The sequence below is a fragment of the Pleurodeles waltl genome, chromosome 6, assembly GCF_031143425.1.
Source record: "Pleurodeles waltl isolate 20211129_DDA chromosome 6, aPleWal1.hap1.20221129, whole genome shotgun sequence".
Classification (NCBI taxonomy): Eukaryota; Metazoa; Chordata; class Amphibia; order Caudata; family Salamandridae; genus Pleurodeles; species Pleurodeles waltl.
This window is the reverse complement of record NC_090445.1, coordinates 65,342,880-65,370,148: the sequence shown is the minus strand read 5'-3', so window position 1 is coordinate 65,370,148 and position 27,269 is coordinate 65,342,880. Positions and strand designations below refer to the sequence as shown.

Here is a 27,269-nt window from a genome sequence, read left to right as displayed (position 1 = left end):
GTGGTCGCTCCCCTTTCCTTTGTCCAGAGCAGGGCTGGGGGATCCCTGAACAGGTGTAGACTGGCTTATGGAGAGATGGGCACCATCTGTGCCCATCAAAGCATTTCCAGAGGCCGGGGGAGGGTACTCCTCCCCAGCCCTGACACCTTTTTCCACAGGGAGAGGATGTAACACCCTCTCTCTGAGGAAGTCCTTTGTTCTGCCTTCCTAGGCCTAGCCTGGCTGGACCCCAGGAGGGCAGAAACCTGTCTGAGGGGTTGGCAACAGCAGCAGCTGCAGTGAAACCCCGGGAAAGGCAGTTTGTCAGTACCTGGGTCTGTGCTAGAGACTCAGGGGATCATGGAATTGTCTCCCCAATGCCAGAATGGCATTGGGGTGACAATTCCATGATCTTAGACATGTTACACGGCCGTGTTCGGAGTTACCATTGTGACACCATACATAGGTAGTGACCTATGTATAGTGCACGCGTGAAATGGTGTCCCCGCACTCACAAAGTCCGTGAAATTTGCCCTGAACGATGTGGGGGCACCTTGGCTAGTGCCAGGGTGCCCACACACTAAGGTGGTCATTCTGACCTCGGCGGTAAAAGGCGCCTACCGCCGGTCAGAAATCCTCCATAATCCCGCCGCGGTCGCGGAAACCCGCCACGGTCATTCTGACCCGCAGAAGGCAAACCTCCGAAAATCCGACCGCCACAACAGACCGCCAGACCAGCGGTCGGCGGAAAGGTGGAGGTGACCAAACCTCCACCGCCACGCCAACAGAAATACGCCCATGCCATTACGACCCACGAATCCACGCGGCGGTCATTCAAACGCGGTATTCCATTGGTGGGACACACCGGCGCGGTCAGAATACACACAAACGAACAAAACTCACCCACATTGGACGATTTGAATCGCACACACCTGATACACATACACACACCACTCCCACACACACAATACAATATAAAACACCCACCCACATCACCCACAAACCCCTACGCTTAAAAATTCGTAAAGAAGACAAGAGCAAGACACCAGCATCCAAAACATAACAGCCACAGCCACTCAACACCATCACCCACACACTATCCACACACAAAACAACCCACACCACCACACTCAACTCACTTAAATACACATACTCCACCCCACACATCATACACACCACCCCATGGCACCCCAAAGACAACCCCGCTTCACAGACGAAGAACTCAGGGTCATGGTGGAGGAAATCGTTCGGGTAGAGCCCCAGCTGTTCGGCACACAGATACAATACACCAGCATTGCCCGGAGGACGGAGCTATGGCAGAGGATTGTCGACAGGGTGAACGCAGTGGGACAGCACCCCAGAAATCGGGAAGACATCAGGAAGCGATGGAACGACCTACGGGGGAAGGTGTGTTCCATGGTATCCAGGCACAACATCGCCGTGCAGAAGACTGGCGGAGGACCCCCACCTCAACCCCCACAATTCACATCATGGGAGGAGGAAGTCTTGAACATCCTGCATCCTGACGGCCTCGCAGGAGTCGGCGGAGGAATGGATACTGGTAAGTTGAAGCTTCAATACTGCTTCCCCCCCACCTGCATGCCAAATCAGACCCCAACCCTCACCCCCATCCTCGAACCCCACCCTCACCCCCACCCCCATCCTCACCCCCACCCTCACCCCCACCACCATCCTCACCCCCACCACCATCCTCACCCCCACCACCATCCTCACCCCCACCCCCAGCACACCTATTCCCCGCCAATGTCTCACCATCACAACCCACACATCCCAAAACCTAGGCCTGCATGCGTCCACTAAGCATGGACACCCATCACCAAAGCATGCCCAATGCATATACACATCCCCCCCACAAGCCACCCTCACCAAAGCCCCCACACACGAATGCCAGCACTTGGGGACACGGGAACCCACAGATACACCCATATGCCACACATTGAAACTATAACCATACCTCTATACCCCTGCAGGACCCGACCGTCAACACACCGCGGCGGAGGGGCCAGAATTATCCACACCCCCCACCCAAGAGGCCGTCAGCGATGACAGCAGCTCTGTCGATCTGGACACCGATGACCAGCCCGGACCATCGGGGACCTCTGGACAGTCGGTTCCCGTCACACAGGCACAGGCCACTATAGACCCTAACCCCTCTGGGAACACCAGCACAGCTCCCACCCAGCGGGCCCATGCCTCTGTCTCCAGGGCGCGTCAATCTGCGGTGTGTCTACCACTACAGGGCACCCAGGATAACCCACCACCCCAACAACAACAGGGACCTGGGGGCAGTGGTAGTGGGCACACCGGCCAGGGGGCAGAGGCCCAGGGAAACAGGGCAACTCGGCGGGCAGCTGTGCGACAGGGGGGGGAGGAGAGGCCCAGGGAACCCACTCTCCACGAGGTCCTCACCACCATCATGGGAGCATACAACCGCTCCCAGGAGACGATGGCGACGGTACTGGCCCGGTTCCAGGAGATCCAGGTGCTGCAGGAGGAACACTATCGGGGGTACAGGGAGGACATCAGAGCCATCAACACCACCCTGGTTACCATGGTAGGGCTGCTGCAGGACCTCGTAAACAGCAGGGCGGACACTGAACAACACCCAAGGGCCCCTGCCACTAGCCTGGACCAAGAACAGCCATCCACCTCCGCCGGCGCTAGTGGACAGGAGGCCCCCGCACAGCAGCAGCCCACCAGACCCCCACCTCCTGCAGGAGAAGAACCACCCCGCAAGAGGGCCCTGAGATCTCGCAAGAAGACAGAGTAGGATGTCAAGACCCCCGCCAGCAATGGATACCACCTGATGTCATCCCACTGTCCCACATTGTCACCCTGTCCATCCTTGAACTGCCCATGCTCCATCTCTCCACAGGCCTCTGGACAATGCACCTGTGTGACTGTTACTCTGGACTCTGCCATGGACATTCCTTCACCATAGCCCCCACCCCCTTGAAACCACCCATCCCATTTTGAGCACTTCAATAAACACCTATTTTGCACCAAAATATCAGGAGTCTGGCTGTGATTTCAATAGATTGTAATTGACATGACAGTGCAAATATGTCCTTGTACATGGTGAAGTCAACAAACAGCTGCCACAAAGCTGTAGTCCATGGGGAAACGAAGCACAGGACTCGTAGTGGGGACCCCAGATCTGAAATAGGGAGGGAAAAGCCAAAACTCAGTCATCATACACTGGGGCAAATAGACAGGCAGCAGAGATGCTGCAGAGTAGTTAACATTTACTAAATTATCTTTGAAATGTTACCTGTGTCCTATTGGAAGTACTGTTCAATGATTCTGTCCCTGTTGTCTGTTTCAGCCCCGTCGTCTTCCTCCTCGTCACTCTCCTCAGGTTCCACCGCTGCCACAACACCACCGTCTCGACCATCCTCCTGCAGGAAAGGCACCTGGCGGCGCAAAGCCAGGTTGTGAAGCATGCAGCAGGCCACGATGATGTGACACACCTTCTTAGGTGAGTACATTAGGGATCCACCGGTCATATGCAGGCACCTAAACCTGGCCTTTAGGAGGCCAAAGGTGCGTTCGATCACCCTCCTAGTACGCCCATGGGCCTCATTGTACCGTTCCTCTGCCCTGGTCCGGGGATTCCTTACTGGGGTCAGTAGCCACGACAGGTTGGGGTACCCAGAGTCCCCCACTAGCCATACACAGTGTCTCTGTAGCTGTTCCATCACGTAAGGGATGCTGCTATTCCTGAGGATGTAGGCGTCATGCACTGACCCTGGGAATTTGGCATTTACATGCGAGATGTACTGGTCAGCCAAACACACCACCTGGATGTTCATTGAATGGTAACTTTTTCTGTTCCTGTACACCTGCTCCCTGTCTCTTGGGGGAACCAAAGCCACATGGGTCCCATCAATGGCACCAATTACGTTGGGAATATGTCCAAGGGCGTAGAAATCACCCTTCACTGTAGCCAATTCGCCCACCTCAGGGAAAATGATGTAGTTCCTCACGGATTTCATCAGGGCAGACAACACTCTGGATAACACCTTCGAAAACATGGGCTGAGACATCCCGGAAGCAATTCCCACGGTTGTCTGAAATGACACACTTGCCAAGAAATGTAGTACTGACATGACCTGCACCAGAGGGGGAATCCCTGTGGGTTGGCGGATGGGGGACATCAGCTCGGGCTCCAGCTGGGCACACAGTTCATGGATAGTGGCACGGTTAAGACGGTAGGTCAGGATAATGTGGCGTTCTTCCATTGTCGACAGGTCCACCAGCGGTCGGTACACAGGAGGATTCATCCGTCTCCTCGCCCAACCCAGCGGACGGTGCCTAGGAAGGACAACATGGAGCACACAGTCAAGCAACCCACAGGTACGTACTCACAGCTAGCACAGTATACGATTCTCTATGCAGTGAATGGCGTGTCTGAGTGGCTATGCAAGGCCTAGGCCTGTGTGACGCAGTTGAAATTGAGCCATGTGGGCCCTGGAAATGGCGGCTGCCTGACCTGTGAAGTGTGACAATGGGATGTGAGGTCAATGCGCTGGCGTGGCACACCGCGGCGGGCGGCGGGCGAAGACCGCGGCGCGAAGCCGCATTGGTTAACATTGAAGCCTATGGGTTTCAGGAGCCAATGGCGAAGGGCGCCGGCGGTGGCGGGACGTACCGCCGCGGTACGCACCGCCGCGGACGTGACCGCCATTTTCTATCTACTTATCCACTTGCGACTTGAACTTTCACAGGAGAGGACCTATACTGCAAGTGTTGCTGTGACCTCGGTCTGGAAGGGACAATGGCTGCTGCGACTGGGGAAAGGGCCCCTGCCTTCACTGGAGAGGAGTTGGAGAAACTTGTGGATGGGGTCCTCCCCCAGTATGCGCTACTCTACGGTCCTCCAGACCAACAAGTGAGTTTAATTCAATATGGATTTGGGGCCACTGGCTGGCTTGGGGGCCTGGCGGGGATGGGGGGCATGTTGGGGCTGGCGGGGGGCCTGGCGGGGGGCCTGGCGGGGATGGGGGGCATGTTGGGGCTGGCGGGGGGCCTGGCGGGGGGCCTGGCGGGGATGGGGGGCATGTTGGGCCTGGCGGGGGGCCTGGCGGGGATGGGGGGCATGTTGGGCATGGCGGGGGGCATGGCGGGGGGCCTGGCGGGGATGGGGGGCATGTTGGGCATGGCGGGGGGCCTGGCGGGGGGCCTGGCGGGGATGGGGGGCATGTTGGGCCTGGCGGGGGGCCTGGCGGGGATGGGGGGCATGTTGGGCATGGTGGGGGGCATGGCGGGGGGCCTGGCGGGGATGGGGGGCATGTTGGGCATGGCGGGGGGCCTGGCGGGGGGCCTGGCGGGGATGGGGGGCATGTTGGGCCTGGCGGGGGGCCTGGCGGGGATGGGGGGCATGTTGGGCATGGCGGGGGGCATGGCGGGGGGCCTGGCGGGGATGGGGGGCATGTTGGGCATGGCGGGGGGCCTGGCGGGGGGCCTGGCGGGGATGGGTGGCATGTTGGGCATGGCGGGGGGCCTGGCGGGGGGCCTGGCGGGGATGGGGGGCATGTTGGGCATGGCGGGGGGCCTGGCGGGGATGGGGGGCATGTTGGGCATGGCGGGGGGCATGGCGGGGGGCCTGGCGGGGATGGGGGGCATGTTGGGCATGGCGGGGGGCCTGGCGGGGGGCCTGGCGGGGATGGGGGGCATGTTGGGCCTGGCGGGGGGCCTGGCGGGGATGGGGGGCATGTTGGGCATGGCGGGGGGCATGGCGGGGGGCCTGGCGGGGATGGGGGGCATGTTGGGCATGGCGGGGGGACTGGCGGGGGGCCTGGCGGGGATGGGGGGCATGTTGGGCATGGCGGGGGGACTGGCGGGGGGCCTGGCGGGGATGGGGGGCATGTTGGGCATGGCAGGGGGCCTGGCGGGGGGCCTGGCGGGGATGGGGGGCATGTTGGGCATGGCGGGGGGCCTGGCGGGGGGCCTGGCGGGGATGGGGGGCATGTTGGGCATGGCGGGGGGCCTGGCGGGGGGCCTGGCGGGGATGGGGGGCGTTGGGCCACTGGAAAGGAAAATGCTGAGTAACTTGAACGTGGTATTTCTCCCTCCCTGTACGTGTCACATAGGTCCGCACCCATGAGAAGATCGGGATTTGGCGTGCCATCGCCAAGGAAGTCCGGGCCCTGGGGGTCGACCATCGACGGGGCACCCACTGCCGCAAGAGGTGGGAGGACATCCGCCGCGGGACCAAGAAGACCGCCGAGTCTCTGCTGGGGATGGCCTCCCAACGTAGGCGGGGTGCCTGCCGTCAACTGAGCCCCCTGATGTTCCGGATCCTGGCGGTGGCCTACCCTGATTTGGATGGGCGCGTGAGGGCAGCACAGCAGACACAAGGGGGTGAGTACAAGCATTATCTACTCTGTTGTCGCGCAGTGGAGGTGTCTGGGTGGGGGAGGAGGGCTGGGGGTCCCCCTAGGCCAGGGCGATATCTGTAGGCTGGGCACCCCCGTAAGCCCCTGTGTCCCCAGCCACCACCCTCAGTAGTTTGTCAGTACAGCCATCCCTGGGCCGTGTCATCCATGGGTGCAGTTGTCAACTCTAGGCGTGTAGGGCATGTTCCACGGAATGCGTAGCGTACCCCAAGTGCGCAACTTAGTGCAGGGGGCATCTGTGTCTGTCATGTCCGCTAACTGTACCGGAGATCCATGTACTCAATATCCCTTTATTTCTCTCTCCCCCCCCCTTTTTGTTTGTCTTTCTGTGCTTGTGTGCATCAGCATCATCAGGCGGAGGAGAAGTGGCATCGGGGCAGGAGGGAGCTGCATCTCACATGGCCCAGGAGGGCCATGCCACAGAGTCAGACTGGACCAGTGAGACGGAGGGCGAGGGGAGCTCCACGACGGGGACGACTGGAGCCTGCAGCGACACGGACACGTCCTCGGAAGGGGGCTCCCTTGCGGGGGTGGCACCATCTGTGCCCCCCGCCATTACAGGTACAGCCGCCACCCAGCGCACCATCTCCGCCCTCCCAGCAGCCCCTCCGCATTCGCCCCGTGCCCGCTCTGCCAGGAAGCCGGGCATCTCCTTCGCCCCAGGCACCTCAGGCCCTGCTCCTGTTACTCCCGCTGCCCTCAGTGAGGAGGTCATTGACCTCCTCCGAACGCTCATTGTTGGGCAGACTACCCTTTTGAATGCCATCCAGGGGGTGGAGAGGGAGGTTCATCGCAGCAATGCGTACCTGGAGGGCATTCATTCGGGTCAGGCTGCCCATCAGCGATCGTTCCAGGCTCTGGCCTCAGCACTGACGGCAGCCATTGTCCCTGTCTCCTGCCTGCCTCTACTAACTCCCTCCTCCCAGTCTCCTGTTCCTCTGCCTGTCCCACCCACACCATCAGACCAGCCTGCACACACCTCAACACCCAAGAGAAGCTCATCCAAACATAAGCACCACAGATCACGCAGACATTCACACACGCAACATTCCGATGCAGACATGCCAACAGTCACTACCACCTCTGTGACCCCCACCTCCTCGTCTCCCTCCTCCCTCCCTGTGACGTCTACACTCACACCTCCATTCACCTCACCATCAGCCAGTGTTTCCATCACCAGCACACCCTCCACTCCAGTCCGCACACGTGCAGTCACCACCCCCACTGCCATTTACACGTCCCCTGTGTCCTCTCCCACTGTGTCTGTCACCCCCTCTTCCACACCACACAAACGCAGCCACCCACCCACCCAACAGCCATCCACCTCACGACAGCCTATCCCTCCTGCACCTGCACCCAAAGACAGCAAACGTGACTCACCTACAACCACATCCTCTCCCTCCACTCCCATTCCCACTGTACCTACCACTCTCCATTGTCCCAAGAAGCTCTTCCTCGCCACTACTAACTTCTTTCCTGACCCTGAGCCCCCCCCTCCTTCTCGTCGGGGTAAGAAGAGCACCTCAGCCACCACCAGCCCTGCAGCCCCCTTGACAAGGGTGCAGGGGTATTGGAGCCCGCCAGCCCGCATGTCTGGATCTTCGCCCAGCAGCAAGGGGACAGCCAGCCCACCCCCTGGGAAGAGGAGCAGAAGGAGGAAGGGGCGCCGCAGGAGCCCGCCTTCTACATCCCCCCCGGACACCACCCAGAGACAGTCACCAGCCACAGCTCCAAAGGGAGGAAAGGGCCACAGGCCGACGACTAAGGAGGGCAAGGGCAGCAAGTTGGAGAGGTCAGGCAGCAGGCCTGCTGCCCAGGAGGAGCCCACAACCCCCATAGCCGCTGCCCCGGGAGGAACCGGCACAGCTGCCCCGGGAGAGCCCACCACCCCCATAGCCGCTGCCCAGGGAGGACCCAGCCCAGCTGGCCAGGAGGGCCCCACCACCCACAGCCCAGGTGGGCAGTGAAGGAGCACCATCCCCGCTGCCCAGGAGGGCACCACCAGGCAATTAGCAGTTGGCCATAGACCGTCCGCCGTCTCAAGAACCGCTGAACTGGGCCCGCCGTCTCAAGAACCGCTGAACTGGGCCCCGCCGTCTCAAGAACCGCTGAACTGGGCCCTTCAAGGCAAGAACCGCTGAACTGGGTCCTTCAAGGCAAGAACCGCTGAACTGGGCCCTTCAAGGCAAGAACCGCTGAACTGGGCCCCGCCGTCTCAAGAACCGCTGAACTGGGCCCTTCAAGGCACGAACCGCTGAACTGGGCCCTTCAAGGAAAGAACCGCTGAACTGGGCCCTTCAAGGCAAGAACCGCTGAACTGGGCCCCGCCGTCTCAAGAACCGCTGAACTGGGCCCCGCCGTCTCAAGAACCGCTGAACTGGGCCCTTCAAGGCAAGAACCGCTGAACTGGGCCCCGCCGTCTCAAGAACCGCTGAACTGGGCCCCGCCGTCTCAAGAACCGCTGAACTGGGCCCTTCAAGGCAAGAACCGCTGAACTGGGCCCTTCAAGGCAAGAACCGCTGAACTGGGCCCCGCCGTCTCAAGAACCGCTGAACTGGGCCCCGCCGTCTCATGAACCGCTGAACTGGGCCCTTCAAGGCAAGAACCGCTGAACTGGGCCCTTCAAGGCAAGAACCGCTGAACTGGGCCCTTCAAGGCAAGAACCGCTGAACTGGGCCCCGCCGTCTCAAGAACCGCTGAACTGGGCCCCGCCGTCTCATGAACCGCTGAACTGGGCCCTTCAAGGCAAGAACCGCTGAACTGGGCCCTTCAAGGCAAGAACCGCTGAACTGGGCCCTTCAAGGCAAGAACCGCTGAACTGGGCCCCGCTGTCTCAAGAACCGCTGAACTGGGCCCTTCAAGGCACGAACCGCTGAACTGGGCCCTTCAAGGCAAGAACCGCTGAACTGGGCCCTTCAAGGCAAGAACCGCTGAACTGGGCCCCGCCATCTCAAGAACCGCTGAACTGGGCCCCGCCGTCTCAAGAACCGCTGAACTGGGCCCTTCAAGGCAAGAACCGCTGAACTGGGCCCCGCCGTCTCAAGAACCGCTGAACTGGGCCCCGCCGTCTCAAGAACCGCTGAACTGGGCCCTTCAAGGCAAGAACCGCTGAACTGGGCCCCGCCGTCTCAAGAACCGCTGAACTGGGCCCCGCCGTCTCAAGAACCGCTGAACTGGGCCCTTCAAGGCAAGAACCGCTGAACTGGGCCCTTCAAGGCAAGAACCGCTGAACTGGGCCCCGCCGTCTCAAGAACCGCTGAACTGGGCCCTTCAAGGCAAGAACTGCTGAACTGGGCCCTTCAAGGCAAGAACCGCTGAACTGGGCCCCGCCGTCTCAAGAACCGCTGAACTGGGCCCCGCCGTCTCATGAACCGCTGAACTGGGCCCTTCAGGGCAAGAACCGCTGGCCCTTTGGCAGACGTGGCAGGGCAGGATCTATCTCGGGCAGGGCTGCAGGATGTCCTCTGGCCAACTTGCCTCCTCCAGTGGCAGTGGGGTCTGTTATGGACTGTATGGACTGTGGCTTTGCTCTCCCCAGGATGGCCCAGTGGGCAGGCCACCCACTGTATGGACTGTTTGGACTGTGGCTTTGCTCTCCCCAGGATGGCCCAGTGGGCAGGCCACCCACTGTATGGACTGTATGGACTGTGGCTTTGCTCTCCCCAGGATGGCCCAGTGGGCAGGCCACCCACTGTATGGACTGTTTGGACTGTGGCTTTGCTCTCCCCAGGATGGCCCAGTGGGCAGCCCACCCACTGTATGGACTGTATGGACTGTGGCTTTGCTCTCCCCAGGATGGCCCAGTGGGCAGGCCACCCACTGTATGGACTGTTTGGACTGTGGCTTTGCTCTCCCCAGGATGGCCCAGTGGGCAGGCCACCCACTGTATGGACTGTATGGACTGTGGCTTTGCTCTCCCCAGGATGGCCCAGTGGGCAGGCCACCCACTGTATGGACTGTTTGGACTGTGGCTTTGCTCTCCCCAGGATGGCCCAGTGGGCAGCCCACCCACTGTATGGACTGTATGGACTGTGGCTTTGCTCTCCCCAGGATGGCCCAGTGGGCAGGCCACCCACTGTATGGACTGTTTGGACTGTGGCTTTGCTCTCCCCAGGATGGCCCAGTGGGCAGGCCACCCACTGTATGGACTGTATGGACTGTGGCTTTGCTCTCCCCAGGATGGCCCAGTGGTCATGGAGTCCCCTCGTGGATCTGGCGTCGTGTACTCAAGTGGCTGAGGTGCCCCCCCTTCCCTTCCCCCTGAGGTGCCTGTCCTATTTTCTTTCTGATGCCCCTGCAGTGTTCTCTCCGTGGAGTTCTTGTCGTGGGACTGGGCCTTGCCCCTTTGCACAGGACCCCTGTGATCCACTGACAGTGGTTGGACTACATTTAGTAGCTGTATATATTTTGTACATAGTTTATTTATTTATTGGGATTAATGGCGTACATATTTCAATATATCTGCCCGTTTATGATCTCTTCTTTTGGTCTTTGCATTATTTCGGAGGGGGGTGGTTTGTGGGTTGTGACAGTGATCTGTGGGAATGCATTGATGTGTGTGTTGTAGTGGGTGTGGGTGGGTGGGTGTGTGCCGGTAATCTTTTCCCTCCCCTGTGTCGTAGGTGCAGTACTCACCGATGTCTTCCGCGCCGCCGGGCGTGCTCCTGGTATATGAGGAGGAATAGGAGTGCGGGGATGACCTGTAACTCTGGCTCCATACTGCCGGAATCTCGCGTGGAGTGCGTAGAGGTGAGCGTTTTCCCGTTCGTAGTCTGTTTCCGCCGTGTTCTTATCGGCGGTGCTCCCGCCCCGGAAAAGGTGGCAGATTGGTGGGTCGTAATAGGGTGGGCGGTACTTTGTCTGCCGCCGGGCTGTTGGCGGGAACCGCCGCGCTGTTTGTTTGTACCGCTGTGGCGGTCGGAGTGTTAAGTTGGCGGGCTGTGTTGGCGGTTCCCGCCAGGGTCAGAATTGCATATTTTAGACCGCCGGCCTGTTGGCGGCTTGGCCGCCGCTTTATCACCGACCGCCAGGGTCAGAATGAGGGCCTAAGTAACTTTGCACCCAACCTTCACCAGGTGAAGGTTAGACATATAGGTGACTTATAAGTTACTTATGTGCAGTGTAAAATGGCAGTGAAATAATGTGGGCATTATTTCACTCAGGCTGCAGTGGCAGGCCTGTGTAAGAATTGTCAGAGCTCCCTATGGGTGGCAAAAGAAATGCTGCAGCCCATAGGGATCTCCTGGAAACCCAATACCCTGGGTACCTCAGTACCATATACTAGGGAATTATAAGGGTGTTCCAGTATGCCAATGTGAATTGGTAAAATTGGTCACTAGCCTGTTAGTGACAATTTGTAAATAAGAGAGAGCATAACCACTGAGGTTCTGGTTAGCAGAGCTTCAGTGAGACAGTTAGGCATCACACAGGGAACACATACATATAGGCCACAAACTTATGAGCACTGGGGTCCTGGCTAGCAGGGTCCCAGTGACACATAACAAACATACTGACAACATAGGGTTTTCACTATGAGCACTGGGCCCTGGCTAGCAGGATCCCAGTGAGACAGTGAAAACACCCTGACATATACTCACAAACAGGCCAAAAGTGAGGGTAACAAGGCTAGAAAGAGGCTACTTTCTCACACTATGTGCCAAAGGAATGTAGGACTTCAGTTAGAGAGTAGCAGATAGGGAAATTTACCACAAACGTGCCGGCATGCCCTATCCACTTAAGTGCTGTTCTGCCACTCTATTTAGAGTCTGATGGACGGTGGCTGTATGTATACCAGAGCAGTGGAGTAAATCCCTTTGCTGCCCTGACAGAACAGTGTACAGCCTACAATGGCCTAAATGACTCCCTGATGCCTAAAGCTCTGTCTACCTCTTATACAGAACCTCCCAGCACTATAGTTAGCAGCTGTATCCCTATGTTTTCACATCAGCTGCATTCGAAAATGGTGTGGCTGGGGGAGCACAGCAGGGGCCTCTGTCATGTAATCAACGCTGCCCGGTCTGTAAAATAGGGACTACAGAATGGTAATAACAGTCCACAGGACTCTAATCCTGAATAGCCTCCATACCACTATACCAACTTGCCAACATATTCCTACATTTTGGCAGTGAAGGGAGGCAGATATCAATCCAGCAGAAAAGGCAAAATTTTCTCTGTATTTGCATCTGCCATCCTACATATTGAAAAAAACATAAATTCATCGAACCCTATTGCCCACGACTTTGCATATAGTATACACATGCGTCCCATAGCCGAACGAAGTGAGGAACATGTGACTACATAAAGTGTCATATCTTACCCATCCTTTGGCTACCACACTACACAATGAGACTCAAAATACTGCCCATGACTTGAGCAAACCACACTGAAACACATCGGCAGAGACAGGGCATGCTGCATGTAGATCCAGAAATTTGGGCCACAGGGCACAAAAAATGTACTGAACATAGCACATGAAGGGAAAATTCTCACAGCTGCCACACGATGGTCCAGATTATGACTCAGGCAGAGCAGAATTACCATATGGAATTCTGCTCTGCCAAATTCTCAGTGTGCCCTGTGCTCCTGCACCAGATTCTCCCCAGTGTTGGAGCACCAGATCTAATTTACCAGGCACTTATTCTGAGAGGTAAAATCTCATGAGTCTTTGGCTCCTTCCTAGAGGAACTCAGCTTCACCATACGTAGAGCAGGTGGTAAAATGTATACATTAAACCACACCAAATTATGTGTGATCTGATGACCAGTAACTCCAGTCCCACAAGGCTAGTCCACATTCCATGGGGGTTTAACGTGTAATCGCACAGTACTGGTGCAGTGACATTATCTCCTTATACAAAGTTTACTCCCCTGCAACTCATAATCGGGGAATAGGTGAAGTGCCCTGCACTATATAACTACAAGCAGATCAATCAGTGGCGGCTCCTCCGTGTGGGCCATAAAGACGGTGGATGTAAAGGAAAGTATATATATATATATATATATATCAATGTGGATGTTGTGCACTGGCTTTTTTGGAGGTGAGTGGTTGAGACTGTTTTAATGGTTGCTTTTATATTTTATATGAAGTTTTTTTATACATAGATGTGATTGCAAGTGGATAGAAGATTGGGATATAGAAGGTGGTTGATGAAATCTCTTTTTGTGATGACATATATTAGAAGAATCTGGAAGAATTCGGATAATTAGATATTTTGAAAAAAATGATTTAAGAGAGATTTATGATGGATTTGTGGATCAGATTTGTGAAAATATACTTATTTAGTCTATTATGTTGTTATGTGTAGGTTTGAGTGAATAACTTTGGGGAGTACAATATGTAGTCCTGAAGAAGGTGGTGAAAAGGGTTTGGAAGCCCACCGAAACGCGTCAACGCTTTACCTTTACTGGACCCATAGAAGGAGGACTCTATCGAATAAAGTGTATTGATAATTATTGATAGGCCGATTCCTATCAATATTGGGACAGTTATATTTTATAGACGATTGTATATGTCTTTTGTTTGTCTCCCTGTTATGTAATTGTATTCAATATGAAATCTATATTCTTGATGTTTTAATATTTATGTGTTTGTTTTGTCATTATATGATTTGTGAGTTTGTTCAGAATGTTATTAAATATTTAACTTTGATTCTTCGGATTCTTAGCTGATCAACAGTGAGATTCATTGTTCGTGTGAGTGAGGTGTGATTGGACTAACTTGCCTGGTGGGGGTTTTCTCTATGTACTTACTGTTTTACGGTACCCTGTTTCCCCCCGGTATTTTGTATACAGGAGGGTCCCCTCCCTATTTTTTCGCCACCCCAGCCTGCAGTGGGAGCTGCAAAACCTTTTAAAGAAAATGATACTAAACTATGTTTATTATTGTTTTCTTTAAAAGGGGTGGGGCCATGGGGGTGACGTGCACTGCCCTTCACAGCGCAAGTGTGTTTGGTTGGCCATCTCGGGCCGGCCAAACACACATGCGCTGTAGGCTCTCTCCAGCCCAGCAACACAGTTGCTGAGAGAGCTGAGAGAGCTTGCACAGGCTCCCGGTCTTCTTGGGCTCGCCCTAGCTGGGTGCTCCCAGCCAATTCTGCTACTGCTCTCAGTAGTGTCAGGATTGGCGCAGGGCAGGCTTGGAGCCTGTACCTGCAGAGGCAGAGGAACGTCAAGGGACAAGGAGCGGCGGAGGAGGTAAGTGTTTTTTTTAAAATTAACTTAAATGTTTATTCCCTCCCTCCTCCCCCATCCCGCGCCTCCCCGCTGCAGCCCGCCCCTACCGCGGCCCACGAACCACTACTGAGATCAACACATTAAAAGTTGCTTTTCTATAATTATGTTGCACATAATATAGAGCAAGAAGCAATCTCAAATTGGTCAATGCCTTAGTGATTCCATGAACATAAGACAATAGAAGTCTCAATGTATATCGTTTTTAAACATCAAATCTTGCAATGCCCCAAGACATGCTCAGAGGAAAGACATCATGCTAAACTGCACAAGATCAAGATACATGTGCAAACATGTGAAAGACAAGCATTGGTAAATGCATTTGGTTTCCCCTATGTGATTTATAACAAGGTATTTTTGTTGTAAGTTGCAGCTTCGTGAGCAGATGTTAAATTATAAGTTACTGAAACTCTGTGAAATTCTATGTCACAACCGGAGGTTTCGGATTATGCTTCTCCTTCTTTGCTGTTTATTAATGTAAGAGCACAGCATCTAATATAATTAGACTTTTAAAAAACTACATTACCCATAAGAAATAACGTCAGAGTATCAGTACCAATCAAAGTACATCATGTAATATATACTTGTGGAGAACCATAAATCTCCTCTTTCTTTGCTGCTCCGCGGAAGATGAGTACCTTATTTTATCCATTAAGTTTTGCTTATAGATTTACTATTTGTATTTGATGCCCGTAAACTGATGAGCTATTGAATGGTTTTAAAGTGCGCAAACGTATCACAGCGCACACAATTTTCTTTCAAGTGTGCCACCGCCCGAGTGAGACAAATGGGTTGATTCTTGGACGTGCATGGTCTTCGTCCTTCACTTGGGTGGCAGAACAGGCCACAAGCTGTTTGCTGCACCCGGTGGGGGTGCGAGGAGGCAGGGGAATGAAGCGCATTGTGCAAGGACGTTAGTCCTCTTTCTGGCTCGCTGCCCCCGTGCTTCATGCTGCTGGTCAGTTTCTAGTCTGAATCTGGACAGCGAGCCCACGCGTCAGACTCGGCAAGTTTAGAGCCGGCACCCACAGTGATTCAGGCTGTAGAGTATAGCGTTCTCCTCACACCCATATGCATGGGCTGTAACAAGGCTACCACAGGTTTTATTCCTGGGGGGAGACAAATTTAAAGTAAGAAAATTACTTGTCAATATATAAGAAGTGGATAGTGCCTGAATAGTCACTTCACATGGCCTTCTTGTCTCATCTTTGTCAGTACATAGGCCTGTGACTATTTCTTTCTTCTAAAAAAGAACCATGATAGACAGACAGAACCCAGACGGTGCTGCATATTACCAGGAGCATGAAGACCTACTCCTTGCAAAGGACATTGGACATGAGGTGCATTGAACAGAGGACTGTGACCGGGCGTCCCCGGCAGCCGCGGCTCGACATGACGTATCGGACCAGGCCGATACGTCATGTCCGCGTCTCCCCGTTGCCAGGGCGACGCGATACGAGCGAGGCAGGGGGAGGGCCGTTGCCTGGGAAACCGGATGGGTTTCCCGGCGCGGCGTAAACAAAAGGGAAGACGGCACCGGAACAAGGGAGGAGGGGCAGGAGAGGAGAGCCGAGGAGAAGAGACCGGAGGAGCAGGAGAGGAGAGCCCAGGAGAAGGAGCAGGAGGAGAGAACCCAGGAGAAGGAGCAGGAGAGGAGAGCCCAGGAGAGGAGAACCCAGGAGAAGGAGCAGGAGAGGAGAGCCCAGGAGAGGAGAGCCCAGGAGAAGGAGCAGGAGAGGAGAGCCCAGGAGAAGGAGCAGGAGAGGAGAGCCCAGGAGAAGGAGCAGGAGAGGAGAGCCCAGGAGAGGAGACCGGAGGAGCAGGAGAGGAGAGCCCGGGAGAGGGAGACCTCAGAAAAGACCGCAGGAGAAGAAACCGCAGCAGAGGAACGCCGCAACACCAGCCACGACCCAGGAGGGTCGTGGCTCACCAAGGTACGGTCCTTGTGGACCAAAACAAAGGCCATATCAGACTAGGGAGGGGGGGGAGGGAGGGAATATAGAGGAGGAAAGGGAGGGAACCGAAAGGGGCATGATAACGAGCACATATGAGCACCCCACAAATCTATAACTAGAGATTGAGAGCACTTATTCCCCAACTCCGCACAGACACCCCCCCCCCTTATCATTCCTACCCATACCCAGACAAGACTGCAGAGAAAGACTGAAATAACCTTGGTTAAACCCCATACTTACCCGGGTGTTGTTTTTCCTTTGTTTTCCGGTATCCGGGAATCCACCTGAGGGGACCTGCCAGAAGTCACCCCGAAAAAAAGAAACAAGAAACATTGAGACTAAATCCACAATACAGGAAACTGAACAACAACACCGAAAACCCTAAGGAAACCCCGCACGCCTGGTTATATACTTTAAGTTTTTTTTTCTGTATTCAACCTTAATCCTAGAATAAATCCCACCATAAACTAAACGCATATCTCGTCATCATTTGTATATTGTTCGATCTGTCACAGTGGTGTCAGAAGTGGGATCAGATCCTCCTCGACAATCGAACAAGTATACACAATGAGTGACGCCCCCTCGCTGGAGGACATGATAAAACAGTTGGCCGAAGGCCAACGACACCTACAACTGGTGTGGGAGGCCCACCAGAGGGAGGCTAAGGAAGACCGGGAAGCCTTACAGTCGGCTTTGAAAAGTCAGGCAACCATACTGGCCAATAATCAACTGGTCCACGAGACGGCCATGAAGAAACTAACGGAGACTATTGCTACCACTAAGGTACACCCCAATGTCCCAAGTTCCGTCTTGCAAAAATATCAAGAAGGGGAGGATCCCGAATCCTTTTTTACTAATTTTGAAAGGGTGGCCTCAACCGCGCAATGGCCGGAAGATAGATGGGGCCAGTATGTCGCCCCCCTGCTTACAGGAATCCTACAAGCCGCATATCAAGCAGCGAACCCCGGGGGCACAACCCCATATTCCGAAATTAAGACCAGTATATTAGAGCGGGTGGGGCATGACACAGAATATTATAGAATCAAATTCAGGAAAATCAAATGGGGACCGAACGAGGATCCCCGAACCTTCTACTATCGGGTAAACGATTTGGCTTTAAAATGGTTGGGTCCATCAGGGAATAGCCGGGAAGACGTAATCCAAACAATTGTCCTCGAACAATATTTAGATGCCTTGCCTACGGCTACAAAACACTGGATCCGTCAACATCCCAAGGTAAATACGGAGATGGCAATTGACTTAGCATGTGCCTACCATCGTTCGGTGGATGTACGAAATATGCCAACCCGCCCCAGCATAAAACCGGGGCTCCCCAACCCGAAAAGCACTCCCAGAGTCCTTCCCGAAGAACCCATACCTCGCAGAACCTACGAGCATCCACCAGTACCAGGTCCTCAGTGTTATAACTGTGGGGAATGGGGGCACATTGCCCGTATGTGTCCAAGAAAACAAGACACTAGTGAACCCATGGAGGTTGGAGTTACCCGACGACGGGTGCTGTGTACAGGCCGGGGCAACCCCAAATTTAAACAATCCTTAAACGTCAATGGTAGAGTGGTTTGCGCCCTTATAGATTCCGGATGCAGTCAATCCGTGATAAGAAAGGATCTCCTAGCCCTAGCAGACCAGGAAGTCGAACATTGGGTGACTATTTGCTGCATTCATGGGGATAAGGAGAGATACCCCTTACAGGCCCTGACAGTAGAGTGGAGGAATTACAGGGACATCCTTCCTATGGGTATAATGTCAGATCTGATAGAGGAATGTATTATTGGGACGGATTACGAACATTTTCAGGAGATCCTGGACCACGTTCGACAACCAACCCTGACCCAGGATTGGTGGAGGGGTGCCCCTTTTTCTGACAGCGACCTAGAGCCCCCCTCTACCCGTAGGAAACTGTCACGTAGGGAGAAGCGTGTAGAAAAAGCAAACCACCGGGAGAAAGAGACACATAACACACCCTCAGGTCTGATTGCCGAGACACATGAGGTGCCTGTCGGGTTTCCCCAAAGACAGAGAGAAGATCCTTCTCTCGCCCAAGCTTGGAAGTCGGCAAAATCAGAAGAAACCGAAGAGGTGGGTCCCTACTTCTTAATTAGAAAAAACCTCTTATATCGCATAACCACTAATCGCTCCGGGGACCGTAAGCAACAGTTGTTAGTGCCCGAGCACTATAGAGAACATGTTCTAACCTTAGCCCACTGTCAACCCGGAGGAGGTCATTTCGGAAGGGAAAAAACAGAGGAGTATCTCCTCCGGCGGTTCTATTGGCCGGGGGTTTTCGCCCACATACGAAAATGTTGCTCCCAATGTTCCAGGTGCCAACTTACCGAACCCGGTAGACCTAGAAAAGCGCCTCTCATGCCATTACCCATCATAGACTTTCCATTTAGTAGGATGGGAATGGACTTGATAGGTCCCATAGTACCCTCCACGAAAGGACACACATATATCCTAGTCATGGTAGATTATGCCACCCGATACCCAGAGGCCATTCCTTTAAAAAGTATAACAACCAAAACAGTAGCCCAAGCAATGATTAATGTATTTTCTCGAGTAGGATTTCCACATGAAATACTCACGGACCAGGGAACTCCTTTCATGTCTACACTCATGAAGCAGGTGTGCAAAACGTTAGGCATTTCCCAAATTCGCACCTCGGTGTACCATCCACAGACCGATGGACTGGTGGAACGGTACAACCGTACCATAAAAACCCTGCTAAGGAAAGTAGTAGAGGAGTCAGGTAGAGACTGGGATCAAAAATTGCCCCTGGTATTGTATGCTATACGTACACATGAACAGGGGTCCACCGGACACAGTCCTTTTGAACTCGTGTTCGGAAGACAGCCCCGATCCCTGCTGGACATGGCCATAGAAGCGTGGGAAGAGGAGGCGGAGGAGGGGGGGAAACCCCTGTTAGAATATGCCCACGACTTACGGTCTCAGTTGCAAGGGTTATGGGACACAGTCCGAGTAAATATGGAACATGCCCAACAGAACCAAAAACAGTATTACGATCGAGGGAGTAAATTAAGGGTTCTACTACCAGGAGATCAGGTACTTATAATGCGCCCCACGTCTGAACACAAATTGGTTGCAAAATGGCAGGGTCCACATAAAGTACTACGAGCCGTTTCCCCGGTCACTTACCTAATTGAAATCTCGACCACGCCGCAGAAAACCCAGATTTATCACATAAATCTCTTAAAGAAATGGGAAGAACCCGAGAGCTCTAACTCGACCGAAGCCATGGGCCGGTTCCTATGTCCCAATGGGAGGGTTCAAATTGAATTTTGCCCGACCGAGACCACTATCGAGGAGAGTCTGCCCACAGTGAACGCCTCCTTAACACAATTAGAGAGGGAACAGGTATTCAGTTTACTGGAACATTTCAGATCATTTTTTTCCATAGTGCCAGGCAAAACCTCTTTGATTGCCCATAAAATACGGACTGCACCAGGTACAATTGTCCGGTTACGACCATATCGTATCCCAGAAGCCAGGAAACAGATTATGGAGGACGACGTCCAAAAGATGCTAGAATTAGGAGTAATAGAGCCTTCGACTAGTCCCTGGTGCTCCCCAGTTGTCCTGGTACCAAAACCTGATGGTACTATTAGATTCTACATCGACTTCAGGAAACTCAACGAACATTCCATGTTCGATACTTATCCGATACCCAGGGTGGATGATGTATTAGAAAAATTAGGAAAAGCAAAATACATGTCCACCCTAGATTTAACTAAAGGATATTGGCAGATTCCACTAGCCGCAGAAGATAAAGAGAAAACGGCCTTTGCCACGCAGTCCGGTCTGTACCACTTCACAGTGTTGCCGTTCGGACTGCATGGAGCCCCAGCGACATTTCAACGGTTAATGGACAGCCTCCTAAACCCCTTCCGACATTTTTCAGCTGCTTACTTAGATGACGTAGTTATTTTCAGTGAAACATGGAATGATCATCTACGGCATTTGCAACAGATATTCCATACTCTGAGACAGGCAGGGTTAACTGCCAATCCGAAAAAATGCGTTATCGGACAGCCTGACATATTATACTTAGGATACAAAATCAGTCAAGGGAACCTCCAACCCCAATCTAAGAAGGTAGAAGCTATTCTCAATGCACCTAGCCCTGCAACGAAGAAAGATTTGCGTTCCTTCCTAGGGTTGGTCGGCTACTATCGAAGATTCATTCCCAATTATTCCACCCTAGCCGCCCCCCTTACGGATCTCCTGGCTAAGTCTCGTCCTAATCAATTAGCCCCTTTTTCGGATCAACAGGAGACTAGTTTTGACCAGCTAAAATCCTTTCTGACTAGGGAGCCCATCCTACGGTGCCCAGATTTCTCGAAACCGTTCCACCTCTATACAGATGCCTCTGATGTCGGGCTAGGAGGGGTACTGACCCAGCCCGATGAGGACGGTAGGGATCACCCGATAGTGTATATTAGCAGGAAACTGTTTCCTCGGGAGCGCCATTATCCCACGATCGAAAAGGAATGTTTGGCCATCAAATGGGCTGTAGACACCTTGCAGTATTACCTTTTGGGTCGCCCTTTTATTCTCTATACAGATCATGCTCCCCTCACTTGGTTATCGGCTCATAAAGATACGAATTCACGGATCTTGAGGTGGTTCCTTGAACTCCAACCCTTTTCATTTCAGGTCCGTCATATCCCTGGTCCCCAGCAGGCCCCGGCTGATTATCTCTCCAGATACCCAGACCCTGGACGCCTCAGTGGCACAATCAGTTAATAGGGCCCTTGCAGAAGCGCTCCTACCAATTACAGGGAGCCACCCCTTCCGCTGAAGGTCTAGATACCGCGTCTGCTCTTACCTTTGACCCAGATGCGACCATTCATCCCAAGTCATCTGACTGGACTCCCCTGCCCACAGTTGCGGACTACGCCCAATCAAGACTGACAAAGGCCTTAGACAAGGAAGTCAGGAACCGCCTATATTCTGAATTCCCTCGCCCTGACATTCCCGGTAAGGGAGCCCTAACTCCTGAATTAGACCCCAATCTTGCGACATTCATCAAGCGCTCCTCCAAAAACCCTAAAAAGGGAATAAATAGGTCATGGAAGTCCTGCCAGGATAAAGTCTTAGACCTTGCAGGCCCTTTGTGCAAAGGTTTGGACCTGGCAGTAGCAGCAAAAGAATCCAGCTCTTTGATAGTCCCTGATACCTTAGTAGGGTGGGCACACACGCATTGTTCATCCTGGGCATTGCAAATTGCGCTATCTCCATGGAAAGGAGACGATCGTTTTTATTGTACATCGATCCCAAACTAGCGGACCTAGCCAACTTTGAGCCGGGTCCCCTTGCTAATGGCCTCCTGTTTGGAGACAAATTTATAATGGACTTGGGCACATTTGTCCACACATTCACGGCCCTTGACAAGGCCCAGACATAATTGAACAAAGTGTTACAACAATGCATTTTTGCTAGGGCCGGCAGAAACAAACGGCATCTGTCTGCCCGCTCCATCACACTCAGCCCTCACCCAGGCTACACTGCCTCAGGCAGAGAATACACGTCTGAGGCCAGAGACACCCTGTATCCTGCTAGAGCATGGGCCGGACGTGCCCATTTCAACCAAGGTGGCTTCCGAGGGAACAACTATGGCTCCAACTCCCAAGGTAAGTTTGATCTCGACCTTGGCAGTAAAACAGGGGGATAGCACCAGATTCTTTGCACATAATTGGTCCTTGTTGATGTCAGATCATTGGGTACTTGAGACGGTGGGAGGTTTTCACCTAGAGTTTTTTGGGAACCCTCAACAGACGAGCCTACCAAAACCAATCCATTTTTCCATACTAGCTTGTTTCTTTATTCAACAAGAGATACACCAGTTGTTGGTCAAAGATGCAATTTCCTCCTGTCAAGCAGATCGTTAAGGGTTTTGCAGCAATATATTTGTGGTAAACAAGAATGAAAGGGGATCACGGCTAGTAATCAACTTGAAAGAATTCAACAGTTGGATTCTTTATTGTCACTTAAAGAATGGAAGGGATCCATCTTCTCAGGGACATTCTCAGGGAAGGCAATTGGATGGTTCGCTTAGATCTCAAGGACGCCTATCTCTCGATACTGGTGCAATCAATGGTTCAACTTCAAGGTTCTCCCTTTCGGACCTCTCCTCCACCCCTTGGTGCTTCACCAAGGTTGTGCGCCCAGTGACAGAGAAACTGTATTCCAGGGGGGTTCGAATGATTGTCTACTTAGATGACATACTGCTCATGGCCTGAGATGCCCAGTCACTCACGCAACACTTAGAATGGACCATTCAGTTACTCCAGGATCTGGGCTTTCTGATCAATGCAAAGAAATCTGATCTGACCACTCCTCATCAGATAGATTTTCTGGTTTTCCAGATCGACTCTTCTACTTCTCTTCTATCTCTTCCAGCCCAGAAGTTGCACTCAATTCAGAAGGAGATCCGGTCCACTCTTCACAAAGACAAGATTTCCCTCAGGATAGTAGCCAGGATAGTAGGCTTGTTAGCATCTTCCATACAAGCCATCTTTCCAGTGCCTATACATTACAGGGCGCTCCATCGCTTAAAGATCCATCACCTCGGGAAAGGCCTGACATATGCAGAACTTATATACTTCACCCCAGAGACTCGCAGCAAACTTAGGTGGAGGCTGGACCACATGTCAGCGTGAACAGCAGAGCCAACTTCCGCTCTCCGCCAGACGTCATTCTAGATTCAGACACCAGCAGGTGGGGTTGGGAAGCCAGGTGCGGCTCCTGTTCCACAAGAGGACGCTGGTCTTGCGAAAAATCTCATCTTCACATAACCTACTTGGAGCTGTTAGCAGGCTTCTTGGCGATAAAGACACTAGCCCTATTCTCCAACTGTTGCGTTTTACTGCACAAGGACAGCATTTCTGCGGTCTGTTATGTCAACAGACTCGGGACAAGGTCACGAATTCTAGCAGTGATAGCAAAGACCTTCTGACATTACTGCTTCCAGAATCAGATTACAATGATAGCAGAATACCTCCTGGGCCAACTCAATACAATAGGGGACTGGAACTGCAGGTATCTCAGAGATCCAAGTGAATGGAGGCTCCATCAGTCAGTATTCCAGGTCCTACAAATGAAGTGGGGCCAATGTCACATAGACCTATTCACATCTCATTTCTCACATCAACTGCACTGCTTCTTTTCTTGGAGACCGGATCCCATGGCCATTGCCACAGATTCCTTCCTACAACAGTGTACAGGACCTCTTCTGTATGCCTTTCATCCGTTCATAATGATACCAAGAGTAGCACCTCAAACTCTGAAACGGAAAGCAGAACTGATCCTGATCACTCCACTATGGAGAGCACAACCTTGGTTTCTAGTTCTATTGGAAATGTCCAGAGACCCTCAGAATCAGAGCCCTTCAATCCCAGAGCGCTTGTTAGATCCAGTGGGTCTGCCCTATCCCTTTCTCAGTCAGAACAAACTGCAGCTGCTGGCCTGGCGCATTTCTGACAATGTTGGTCCCTGACGGCCTTCTTGAAATAATCTATCTCCTTTATATCCGCTTGCTGGTCAGATTCCACTCATGGAATCTGACCAGGCTATGCCTCGGCCTGGCGTAGATGGGTGGGTTGGTGCAATACACTGTGTCTGGATCCGTTAGGGTCCCCCATTACTTCTGTAATCAATTTCTTGGCAGAGATGGCATCTGAAGGCTTAAGCTACTTTTCGGTCAATAATTACCGATCAGCCATCTCAGCGGGACACATGTCCAGTGAAGGGAAACCTGTAGGGGAACACCATTTGGTAAGTAGGGTGATGAGAGGTATCCCATTAGCTAAGCCTCCCCAACCAAAGTATGCACATTTAAGCGATGTTAACATCATCCTAAGTTTCCTACGATACTGGCCATGTAACTCTGCTTTGTCTAAGAAACAACTATTAGCCAAACTGACCAAATTACTGTGCCTGATAAGATGTAGAAGGGATTCAGATGTTAGAGGTCTAGATATTTCCGGCAGAGTCTATTCCCTGGATGGGGTTACTTTTTCCATCTCTAGAAGAACCAAAACATTTTCCAGGCAAGTAACTTATCCTAGTTTTCCAGAAGATCCTAAGTTATGCATTGTATAATGTTTAAGGGAATACAAAGATCGAACCAGGTCAACTCCTGATTTCCTTTCAGAAACCCTTTCACCCAGTATCTTCACCTACCCTAGCTCACTGGGTGAGATGGATTCTGTCTGAAGCAGGAGTTGATATGTCAATATTCAGAGGTCACTCTGTACCAGGTGCCATGGCCTCAAAAACATTTTGGGGGTCATTCTGACCCTGGCGGTCCGAGACCGCCAGGGCAAGAATGACGGAAGCACCGCCAACAGGCTGGCAGTGCTTCCTTCACTATTCCGACCGCGTCGGTAGAGCCGCGGTCGGACCGCCGGGGCCGGCGGTTTTCCGCCATTTCTGCCCCGGCTGGGATAATCCGCCAGGGCAGCGCTGCAAGCAGCGCTGCCCTGGGGATTATGACCCCCTTATCGCCAGCCTGTTTCTGGCGGTTTTCACTGCCAGGAAGAGGCTGGCGGTAAGGGGTGTCCTGGGGCCCCCTAACAGGGCCCCGGCCTGCTTTTCACTGTCTGCGTAGCAGACAGTGAAAAGCGCAACGGGTGCAACTGCACCCGTCGCACGGCCGCAACACCGCCGGCTCCATACGGAGCCGGCTCCTGTGTTGCGGCCTCATTCCCGCCGGCCCAGCGGGAATGTTGGAATGGGGGCCGCGTGAGTGCGGCCGCATTGGCGGCTGCATGGCGGTTTCCGCCTGGCTGGCGGCGGTCGGAATGACCCCCTTTGTCTAGGATCCCAATTACAAGACATAATGAGAGCAGCGGATTGGTCAACCAACTTTACATTTAAGTCTTTTTTACTTAAACCGATTTTAAGTGAGCCCTCTATTGTGTTACAACAGCTTTGAACAAGCACAATTTGAATCTTCCAGTCCTGACACAGAATACAAAAAATTCTAGCTTAAGCGACAAGAATTTTCAATTCTATTAAGGACAGGAAGGCAAGGATTATCCCACCCAATCATTCTAAGCATTTCGCCCTACCCCTACCCCCAGAAAATCTTAATTCATGAAGTAAATCATCATTGAAATGGTATGATATATGAAAGGACATATTTTCAATAATGTGATTATTAAATGTTCATCTTACTTTTCAAGTTCTGAAAATTGTCATTGATGTGCTTGACTCCCATATGATTAAATGAGTGTTGTTGTATAACTTAAACTGTCTACGACAGAATATTACGATGATGTTTTATTTTGCTGTTTTCTTAGTTTCTGATCAGAAGACCAGTTGACTGAGAAGAGATGAACTCCGTTTCTCACTTCGGGCCTGTTAGCATGTCAGTTCGTTTGGACAGCGTTCAGAAACGGTCACAGAAGTTCTTGGTAAGACTTTTTCTTTCTGAATTTAAGACTTATTATCCTAAGAGCAAAGAAGGAGGAAGATGTATGGTCCTCCACAAGCAAATATTACATGATGTACTGTGATTGGTACTGATACTGTGATGTCATATCTTATGGGTAATGTCGTTTTTTTAAAGTCTAATTTTATTGGCTGCTGTGCTTTGTACATTAATAAACAGCAATGAAGGAGAAGCATAATCCTCGACTCAGTGTCCCTAACAGAATTGAAAAAAAAAATTGTGTTAGTAGTTGTTTTTTGAAGAAAGGCCAAATATATTGTGCTGTTACTGGTGGTACTATAGATTGGGGAGATTAGGTATAGGGTGAAGTACAAAGAAAAGTAAGTATGCTTGAATAGGTGCAGCTATGGGGAGATTAGTTAAAGGGCAGATGAGAAACCAAACAAGCACAGTGCACATAAGCGTGCAGACATAAGAACAACCAAAAACATGTAGCCACATCATACAGGCTTCTAAACATGCCACAGGCACAGGGGCAGTCTAGGCACCAGAAGCTGCTGTGGTGCGGAGAGCCCCTCCCCCACAAGCACACTACAGCCCAGGACTGTGGTGCAATTTTAATGCGTGTTTCACTATTGACTACCACTCCATTTAATAAACACATTGAACACCTATTAAGGTGAAAACAACGAAAGTTTTCACCTTGATCTTTGTGAGAAGTATCCTTTTCTTGATGGGTTACTGGTGTTGTACCAATGTTAAATGCACACACTACATGAACATCTTAAAATGACCCCGCCCCCAGAGAAAACAGTATCATGGTTGCAGTTACATCAACAAAATTCTTTATCTATAATTTTAGGGCTGACAAAAACTTGACGAATTGGCTGGTAGTGCTGTTCTCTTTTTTGATTTTAATATTTAAAGTGGCCCTTTTCTGCCGTTTTATTGGTGCTATTGGCGAGCCTTCAGCAGCCTGCATGTCTGTCTCTCCAGAGGCATAGGTTTAGATCCCATAGGGAACTATTACAAACAGAACTGACTCTGAATATTAAGATGCAAAGGTTACAGCATCGCATTACTTTTTCTTTAAAAGCATTCTGATTAATTTACAAGACAGTAGGCATTATATTTATGGATATCAAAGCTTATCACACAACAAATAGCGCTGCCTCATAATAGAAGCATAGAATGAGTCAAAGGAATCAGTCTATGTGGCTTATATGGAAGACTAGTGCTTAAAGAAATGTGA

At 52.3% G+C, this 27,269-nt stretch overlaps 1 protein-coding gene across 1 annotated transcript in view; it reads left to right on the top strand.

Annotated features, from left to right (window-relative positions):
• The window catches only part of LOC138299200 (carbohydrate sulfotransferase 5-like), a 114,705-nt gene extending 88,671 nt beyond the window's left edge, over nt 1-26,034 (top strand). Inside the window, exon 3 of the transcript XR_011204720.1 lies at nt 25,926-26,034. The gene's annotated coding sequence lies outside the window, so the exon portion shown is untranslated. The remainder of the gene's footprint in view (nt 1-25,925) is intronic.
• Nucleotides 26,035-27,269: the final 1,235 nt, after the last annotated feature.